Below are 10608 nucleotides of genomic sequence, written 5' to 3'. Positions count from 1 at the left end.
AGAAGTCACTTTGGCAGACGGATGACGTGATGCGGCGTGACCCGCGTGCGGGGAGGAAGTGCAGGGTACTGCAAAAAGGTATACCGCTGTGTGGGTAAGCGGGTGGGAAGGGCGGAAGGGGTTCGGATGCCGTGTGAAATGTCACTTCAATTGCGAGTCTACAAATGTTGTTCACCTTTTTACACGTAGAGAGCATCAACGTCAACAACTTTTTAACAATGAAGGGCTGTTGCAGCGGGGTTATGCGGAATCGGGAGCGGGAGCGGGATCGGGCAGAGGGGCCGGTGGTCCCAGACAATGGTTTACTTATTCATGCTGCAAAGTTGTAGATGGCTGCGAGGAGCCGAGAATGCCAACAACTTCCGCAAAAATCATCCTTAGACGCCGCTGTTTGACATTTCGGCCTGAATTATTTATACGCTGCACTCTGGCAGGTTTCAACTCTACGTCTGTATTTCGACCATCCTCTCTCTCTCTCTCTCTCTCACACACACACACCCTTTCTCCTATTGTATTTGTTGCAGTGCACTAAAAAATGCCCTGGGAATCGATGTTAAAAGTAAACTTTTTTCTAGTTTAGTTTTCATTTTGCATTTGCCTTTGTTCAGCATCGTTTTTTATCCTGTTTTATTTTTTTTCGGGATGGTTTCTCTTTTATTTAATCAACAACTGACATCGCTACTGTTGTTGTCCGCTCGTGTGACAGTCCCCCTGGCGGGTTTGCCCCCGCCTCGGACTTTTCAATGCTAGTGACAGTTGCACAACCGTTGAGCACATAATCCCCGCTGGCCGAATCGTAAAAGCTCCGCAGATTCACATGCACATTATACGTAGATTTGTCGCATTTATATATATATTTATGTACATATATATAAATCCTACATATATGCATTTGGCAGGCGTTCGGAATCAGTGTGCTCAGGTTTGAAAGCGATTTGGGAACTGGGAGCGGAGCTTTGAATTGGGATCTACTCTTGGTCCACACTAAGTCCACATTCGCTGTGATTCGGCGTTGACAAGCGAAAATCCTTGAGGTCTTAAGGACACTTAAGCAAAGTGCATTTTGCCAACTAGTTTCACAGTTCATTTCAATTGCTCTCGTTGACGTAAATAATTACTTGTGCGACTTTCAACTTTGAATATGAAAAATACATTAAATGGGCCTGAAGTAAGAATCAAGAGTAGATTCTTCCTGATAATATATATGAAATAGATGATTATAATACAATAAATATAAGTTTCAATTAAAAGTACAAACATTCACAATTTCTTTGCTGTTGCTAAAGCAGAATTTGCAAACATTTTACCTCCATTGCCCCGGTATTTCTTGGTCGCCTTCAAACCTTAATCAAATTAAATAACAAAATATAAAGTTCTTTATATTATCCACTCTCATTTTAGCAAGTACTCCGACTTTTAATTGAGCTTTATGTATTCATTTCTTGTGCTCGTCTACTGCAGGCATTGTGCTCAGGTTCATCAGCGCAAATGAACTCGGGCAACTCAACAGCTAGAAACTCCCCGTGGGTACAGGTCCTTAAAGCTCTCATCCCTAGCGTAATTAGTTGGCAAAATGTTAGAGTACTCGAAAATGTACGTAAATTGTTTAATTGTTGCGCAAAAGGAACTGAATAATCTGCTCAAATTTCATTCATTACTTGTCTTCGCATTGGCTTCTTTTGTTTTTTACTCCAGAGCATCCAACCCCTTAGCTCTGGCCTGGGCTTGGCGGTTCTCTTGTGCATGCTGAGAGTCGGCGTCATAGAAGCCACTTCATTTGCATAAATGAATTCTGCAAATTTTGAGTAGCACTCGACGTGCTCCACGCCCCCCGCAGCACTTGGCCACAATCTCAAATGTATTGCAATTGCCAGTTCCCTATTTTCCCACAACCTATCTGTATATCTGTCGGATGCATGTGCAGTGGCTGCTGTTGCTCTACTCATCTTGTGCTTATCCATAAACCGCAATTCAATGCGTAGGCCAAACAAATTGATATGAAAGGCAGCGTTTCCTCCTTTTGTTCTCATCTGCTCTCGACTCGACTCGACTCAACTTGAGTTTGGTTACGAGTGGCTCGCATCACGCATACGCACTGTTGTGCGGCTGCTGTTTGGGCTTTCTATTTAATTAACATGTGAACTTCGGATCGTATGCGTATTCAATGTTGCCATTCAAGTGTACAGTGCTCTCCAGCTTCATTTCGCCCCTTCTCTGCATTTTTTATGTGCTCTTACTGCGCTGCCACTTGCTATTCAGAATTCACAATTTGCGAAAGACAGCAAAAGTCCATTGAAATTCTCCTTGCATGGGATCAGTCCTTTTAAATTAATCCACAATTTGTCTCGATACGATTCGACTGCATTAATCAACTGTGTCATGCGCTTTATTACTACGTAAATATTTTTAACTATTTTCAACTCGGACTATTTTCAGTTACCCCACGTGGCAACACCTTTCGCATGGCCGCGGGATACCCAACTTTTATCATTATGATGCGCAAATGGGCCAAACTTTGCGTCATGTACCGCAGCGTAAATTAGTTACGTTCTAAGCGATTTAGTTTTGTTGATTAAACTTTTTGCATAAACGTTTTGACCGTGCCCGGGGCTGCACCCATAAATAAATAAATATCCAACATTTTCCATGTTTTAAAATAACACTCATACGACGAGTTTAACGCGAATTTTGAATAAGCTTTAACTATTTAATTATTGAAAAAGTCTTATTGCCTTATGTGTCTAATGCCAGGTGCATTCAGAGATTTGGCCTTGGGGGACAACTAAGTCTAGACAAAATTTGGGTAAGAAAATGCACAATTTCCCAAGCCAATTAACTTCAGTTAATTTGATACCATATGCAGCTGAGCTCATATCTAGTCAGCTACAATCCATTGTTGGCCTTAATTGGTGCTGATTCAGGAGCCTTTTTAATAACGCTTCGCTGGAGAAAAATTACATATTTGTGTGGAAACCGCGAGGCTTACCTCAAGCAAAGTTTCGCAGCAATTAAACATTAATTACGAAACCTCAAAGAGGCACATTAGTGGCCGCTGTTGCAACGAGGAAACGAGCAAAGGACTCCAAGCCCAAACCTGAACCGAGTTAACTGCAGAGGCGCCTCGAATTATGCTACATAATATAAGCACGAGTTTGAGTGCCGGCATGAGCATGGGTATGAGTATGAGTATAAGCACGTGTACGAGTACCCAGTATTATATTATTCGGGTGTGTGTGTGTGGCTGTGTGTGGCACTCGTCGGTGCAGCGGCAAACTAATTACGCGCCTCTTTAAGAAATTAAATGCATTTGGGCCTTGTCAACATGCAACACCAACTGGCAACACCAACAACCGACCGAACGACCGACAACAACAAGCAAGGAGCGCTCCTTTTGCCAATTTGAGTGCACACTCAGCGACTGGGTGAGGACATAATTGCCACTTGGCAGTGGTCCTTGAGGAATGTTTCTTTGGTGTGCTGAAAAATCAAAAGAGTTGACTCGCAATTAGGAGGACCTTCACACAGAGCGAACGCGAATGAACGCATCAACGAAAGCATTTAATTTATTTATTTATTTTTTTTAATGTTTCTCTTTTCTTTTTTTGGTCACAACGCAAGTTGAGGCCATTAAATAATTAAGACAATAACGCTGAAAATTCAACCTGAAGACAATTATTTCAATTATTTCTCGGGCTGCAAGTTCTAAATAAAACATAGAGTATACTGGGGCTAACTGAGAAGTATTTGACCTAAGTCAGAATATTAACTATTATACTGTTTTGTATTCCAAAGATTGCTAAGAGCTATCTGTATTAATCAAGTGAATTGCAGCTTAAATAAAAACTTTTTTTTTTTGTTATTTAATTAAGTGAAATTCACCAAATTGAATTTAATAAATTGCCTAATCTAAATACTAATTATTCATATAAATAAGAGTCCATTCGGCGTTTTGCTGGCTTAATTGAAATTTTTCAGCCAGCCCTCGCATATCATATGGGAAACGGACATATGCAGAGGAGTATTTGTGATTGTTTAGAATTTTGAGCGGAAAAGTACAATTTGGAAAATTACATTTAAATAATTGAAATAACAAATGTTTTGCCTGTAGACAATTTTGACAACGTTTTATGTGTCTAACGAGGTCGCTCAATTTGATGAGATCCAAGGCCCGATGAATTATGCATGCAAAAAACAAAACTAACTGCGGGCGGACAGCGCAGGGACGGGGATAAAGCAGCAACCATCCATTCACAAGGACTCACACACACACACACACACACACACACACATACACACTGAGAAATGTAAGTGCCACATGTTTGTACTTGTTTTGACATAAAGCAGGGACCGGGGCAGGGCGCGGAGTGAGCCGTTTCGGCTGTCTTAGGTGGCTTTAAACATATGTACGTTTAATATAGCACCCAGGACACACAATGCTTTGGCATTTGCTGTGCCAGCTGTGGGTAATTTGTAAACGTCAAAAGGCAAACATCGTGTCGTCCTGCCTGCTGCCTGCTACCGACTGCCGGGTGCCGGGTGCCGGGTGCCGACTGCCTCCTGGCTGACTGCCTGCTGCCATGTCAGGAGATCAGAATGAATTCGCACGTGCCCAGAATATGGAGCAGTTGTAGATGCTTCTTTCATTTTAAATACAATTTATTGTGCATGCCAGCCAAAAACTAAAACTAAACGAACCGAGCACTGAGAGCACTAGAGCCTCACATAATCCACATTTGCGTCGTGGCCTTTTAATATTTCATGTGGCCTGCTTTTGACCTCAACTACACATGAATTGGTAGCACAAATAAGTATGTTTATTAATAAAATGGGCCACAAAAAATAGAAAAGCCCAAAACGCTTCAGTCCAACTATTAGATACCCTGTACAAGTTTCGTTGAGTACAGAAAAGAACTTGATTAATAAGATCTTCTACAACAATTTTAAGAAGAATTTTAAAAACTGTGAAGGAGCTACTTAAGATTGTTTTTATAGTTTCAAGGTAATCAATCAAATGAGCTTCCCATAAACATACACATATGTTACAAATACCTGACATTCGTAGCCTTACAAGCGCTGAGATCAAATAATCGAGTATATAGTCGATTCGAATGTTGTTGCTCAAGTTGGCTTTTAGCATTTATTTATCCATTTTTATGTACCCGGTTTTATGATTGCAAAACTATGCGTCATACAAACTGCTTGGGGCCTTGATATAAATGCCCAAAAAAAAAGAAGAGGAGTGACATTTGTTGAAAGGCATTTGTGCAAAAACTATTCCCCATATTATTGGCCCACTTCTCAGCTTCGATGTCTGCGCTGCTGTCAGTTGGCTCACGTTCCGTACGTGTTCAATTTTAATATTACGATGCATTCGCCTATGCCTCAAATTCATAATTTACTGCTCCAAATGTGCGCCATCAAAAGCCTAGCAAATTGACATATGAAAAATATTGGCATTTAACCGAACGTCTGCCATGAGTTTGTAAAGCTCTTAAAGTGCTTTCAGTATTATAAAGTAATAACATAATTCATAATGTAGAAGATTTTGTGATTTTGTCTGTGGTCGATGTAGGATAACAGCTTTTTGAACGTATGTAGATGAAAATCGAAGAAGCAGGAAGAAGCATCTGCTACCCCATATAACATCCGCTATAATATGTCGATCTTTAAAGTTCTGGATATATATTCTTCTGTATTCTACACAGCATGTGTTTGTCCATTTTTGACATTGCCTCTCATGCACATAGAATCCCTAAAGGCTTTTAGTGTATAGTTCAAAGATTATTAAAGCTATACAAATCAAACTTAGTATATAGATTCTGTTCTCCCAACCTAATATCCCCAAACTTAATATAGTTTTAACAGTAAGACAGTTTGCATTGGCAGCTTGTGTCCTTTATTAGCTTATATACACATATCTCTGTAACAACACATTTTCATAATGTAACGCCCTTAGGAAGCCGGGCAAGAGGAATAGGTTAATCTTAAATTTTGATGGCATTAAACTCTATGAATATGCTGTATCACAAGCACCGTCAGGTTGCCGGATATTAACTGGGCCTCGTGGCACATGCAAATGAAATACAGTGCAAACATAATCGCAACTGCGGCGTTGACATTAGGTTAATAGCAGATGCAAGCACATAAACATCGTATTACAACAGTCCCAGCTACACACACACACTCGCACACACGCGTAGAATCAAAACACGCAGCAGCAGACATCATCTAAATGCATTTGCTCCCCAAAGATGTGGGTGTGTGAGGATGTGGATTCTCTCGCCTGCCGCACATTTGTCCATTGTTTGCTCTAGGTGCATTTTGTCAAGTGTCTGGGGTGTTAGGATGAGGTCTCCTGCAGCTGGCACACTTGGCACGTTCGCCTTTGTGAGCCCGGCTGCCTGTTTGGCAACATGTACAGACGAGTGGCCACTTGAAGATAACTTCTGTCGCCCCAGCAATTGTGGCCCGCAGCCAGCCAGAGTGCCGTGCCGTGCCTATGCGAGTTTACCATAACCTGTCCCTGCTCCTTTCCCTGACCCTGCCACAGCCACAGCGCCTAAACAACAACAATGTTTGCCACTTGAACTGCGTAATCGCGCCTTTGTAGAATGCTTCAAGTTAGTGCTTAAAATTTGCATTTTTAATGAAACGGCAACACAAATAACCCTAATTGCTATATAAAGTCGATCAATTTATGCATACAAGCCCAACTTTAAATGGACGCCTGACAGCAGGCAAACTACACGTAAATTGGTTTCCCTTGTTGCGTAATTAAATTTGTATTTTATGTGGCCCAGCGACAAATGAGCCCATAAAGCTGGCTAAAACAGAAACAGACGCCGAAGAAGAAGCAGAAGTAGAAGCCAACGCACGGACTCATCGTGAAATAAAAATGTTATGTCACGTCATTTGCCAGGGGCCAAGGGCGAAAGTGATTAAAACTTAGACGCAGTGCAGCAAAAATTAATAAAGTTAAGTGTCAGGCGACATAAAAATGCCAATCGATGGTCATTGCCCATAAGACAACACATGGCCCAAAGTCCGCCCTCTGGGAGCGGCATTCAAATGGACTCCAGCGACTCGACCAACCATTTCCTATCTGACAGCGGTGGCAATTTGTTTATCACGTTTGACGAACATAAATATTGAATTTATTAATTAAAGAAATGACGCCAACGACAACGGCTGACATCGAATCCGACGAAAAAAATTTTGATGAAAATAAAAACATTGTTTCATATTTAAAATGTAATCCAGAAGACTACAACTAGCTCGACAATGAGATACCCCGTACAAATATATTATCTAACATGTTACAAATATAGTTACATATTTTAGTCTCTCAATAAAAGTAGTTGCCCAACAGTAAAGTCTATTTCACTTTATAAAAATCGATCTTAAGCATGTTTGCTTGAAAGTCTTAAACTTTTTCATTTATTGCTAGATTTTAACAATAAACCGCTTATTCGAAGCGTATAAAATAAATCATAACAATATTTTTAGGAAAAATATCCAAAAATTTGTTTCGTTTTCTTGTAAATCTATTGTATTCATCTATTGGCGGCCCCAAAACTACCTAAGCAATTCGGCTTTACCAAAAGTGTTGAGAAAAAATGTAATTCTGCTGCATAGTGTAATTGTAATTGATTGGGCTATGGGGTGTTTTTAACATTATTTTAGCTTTGATTGATTTTAGAGGTTTTTTATATCATTTACATTTCGCAGCACTTTCGAAAAACAAAATTGTAAATCATTTATTAGTTCATATTCTTTTTTAAAATAAGTCTTTTCGGAAGTTGGCTTCCTTGCTGAGAAACATTAAGGAAACATAATTATTAATTGACCTGATTGACCGTTTTCTTATAGCGACCTTCTCAAAGCTTTAAGAGATTGGATTGACTTATCCTCTTTTTGTAATCACAGAGCAAAGCTAGGGGAGAAAATATTTGTATCATTTGCGTTTGGGTTTCTGTAGATGTTTTATATGCCACCAAAAAATGGGAAAGTTGTCAAACAGGCAAAGGACCAACTTCGTCTTAGCCAATAATTTAATTAAGTCATTCTATCATTCATTAGTGTTTTTCTAGATGACACTTGAACGCCCTTTTTGTGTTTTTCCTTGACTTTTTTTTGGTATACTTTTGGCAGTTTACCTGCCTCTAGCAGAACTTAGTATCAAGAGCCGTGCTTATATTTTACTACAATGTAGTTTGCTTGCTTTTCATTTGTATTTACTCGCCAGAAATCACTTTCATAGCTCATCACCGCAAAACCAAAATGAAGCCTCAGCCGCCACGCGCCGGAGAACAACATTATAAATACTTATGGGCAAGGTCGAAAGTCAGCTTCTCATGCTTGTTGGGGCCCACTTTGTGGGAGGGCAGCTGATGGCGGCGATGACTGACAACTTAATTGTATTGCTGGACAAACAAGTTCCCATTTTGGGGGCCGCTTAACGAGCAGGTTAAAGTCGCGGCCAACTTTCAACGAGCCGCATCCAATGCCAATGACAACACCATTAATAATTCAATTTGTTGTGTGTTGGTAAAGGAACTTGGCTCGAAGCGCCCACGTTTTGTTGGCCGCGTTGAGTTGTTGTTGTCTCAATATTTGCCAATTACTTTCAGTTTCGCTTAGTTGGCGGCAGGTGTACGGCGGCCCCTTAGCCCGACACTTACTGGTAAGCGATATCCTTAATCTATTTAACCTGCATGTCAGTCCGGGTCTCAAGGTCTGGAAGTCAGCCTGCCAGCGGCAGTCACAATCTAAATTACCTTAGCTTCTGCACCACCGCAGGATGTGTCGCATATCCTGTAGCTCATGAACACCAGGGTTGGGGTAACTGAAACTGAAGTATCGTTTTAATAAGCGTTTCGCATGTCTTTCACTTGTTTTCCCTTTTTGGTTAATGGGCCACAAGTTGGCCATTGTAAAGTTGCCAGCAGTGCCGACATTATGCTAACTGCTTCCCATTCTGGCCCATAAGATGTTAACCCCGAACCTTTTTATCCAGGAAATGACCGTTCAAACGACTGTTCCTTACCCCACATGCTGTTTAACTGCTTATGTGTGTGTGTGTGTGTATTTAATGTTTTTCGAGTATGTGCTTATATTCTAAGGAGCAATATGTTGTCTCCCATGATATTTCATTGTATTCATGAAGTGGAACGGCTACATGAATGCATGTTTAGTGACTTATCATATTATTTGGGTCTGATCTCTTGAATAGCTGCTTAGAATTTGAATAGCTCCTTGAGTTTTGAGTTGTAATAAAAGGAGCAGAGCAACTGCGAATAGTACTCCAGGTGAACATTATTATAACCAATAGATCGGAACTAAAACGATTGAATATATAAATATTTGTTTCTTCTTTAGAGATACAAATTAAAAAGAGGTATTCATCAAGTTTCTATTCAAGGAAAATAAAAAAATAGTTGAAACTAGTATATTTAGTTTTTTTTTTTTTTTTGATCTTATCAATTGAATTATACAATAATTATGGGTCCTGTTCATATAAGAATGTATGTACCTCCTCCTGTGGGAGGTGGTCGCTACTGCCCCTTTTACATTTTAGACATTATACACCTTTTACATTCAGTTACCAGCTGACAGCATGAAGTTTAAAAAGTAAAAATATTGTTCATGTATCATACATACAATGCATATTATACGTACTAAGATTTTCAACTGGCTTAAGCGCATACACAGCTGCTAATTTCTTGAGTAGATTGTAGGACATTTGCAAACTGGCTTGTGTTGCATTTGATGTACTTAATTGGATAATTGAATAGAGGCAGATAATCATTTTGCTTGTAATCGATTTACTCATTAAGTTCGATGCAAGCTGTCCACCTTTAACTCTAATTCTCAACTAGTTTAGGCGCTTGCACAGTTTTGCTTTTACTTTGTGTATTTTGGGAGAGGGGCAAGCTGAAGTGGACAATTGAATAGTGTTAGGTAACCGTATATTTGCAGTTGTTTGACTAATTAAATTCAATAAAAGTTGTCAAACATAACCCCAATTTGCACGTATGCCATTTGTCTGGTATTTTCGCACTGGTTTCTTGACTATTCACAAATATTACGGACTCTGCTCCTCCTCGTCCCTTAATAGATGCTTGGTATTTATGCGTTGCTAAGTGGCCAGCAATTTCAAGTATTTCATGTTGTTGTTGTTGTTGTTGTTGTTGGGGCATTCACGTGTCAATCAAATGCTAAAAGCATCGACTTAACGGCATCACGTTGCATTTGTATTGGGCTAAGTGGCCATTTATTTGTGTGGGCAAAAACTTCAAGAAATGCGCTTTAATGTGTGTGTTTGTGTGTGCGTGTGTGTGTACAACTCAATCTGTCTGCGGGGAAAGGGGCTGGACTGGTTGGCTGGGGTAATGCGTTGGGCAATTTGTAAATGTAACTGGCAGATAGAAATCCGCTGAGAATGCGTTCATTTCCGACAGGCGGCAGAGGCACATAATCAAAATTAAAATAAGAATCTCATCGCTCAGGCGCAGACACAAGGACACCGCACAGGGCAGGGGCTAGTAGGGAGGGGGGTGCGATGACTGCCGGGCTGCAGATACATTCTAACAGATATGACACACAGAA

This window comes from Drosophila novamexicana, unplaced genomic scaffold (genome assembly GCF_003285875.2).
Source record: "Drosophila novamexicana strain 15010-1031.04,08,12 unplaced genomic scaffold, DnovRS2.1 tig00000193-arrow-pilon, whole genome shotgun sequence".
Lineage (NCBI taxonomy): Eukaryota > Metazoa > Arthropoda > Insecta > Diptera > Drosophilidae > Drosophila > Drosophila novamexicana.
The sequence above is the reverse complement of the archived record's forward strand: the minus strand, read 5'-3'. Positions refer to the sequence as shown.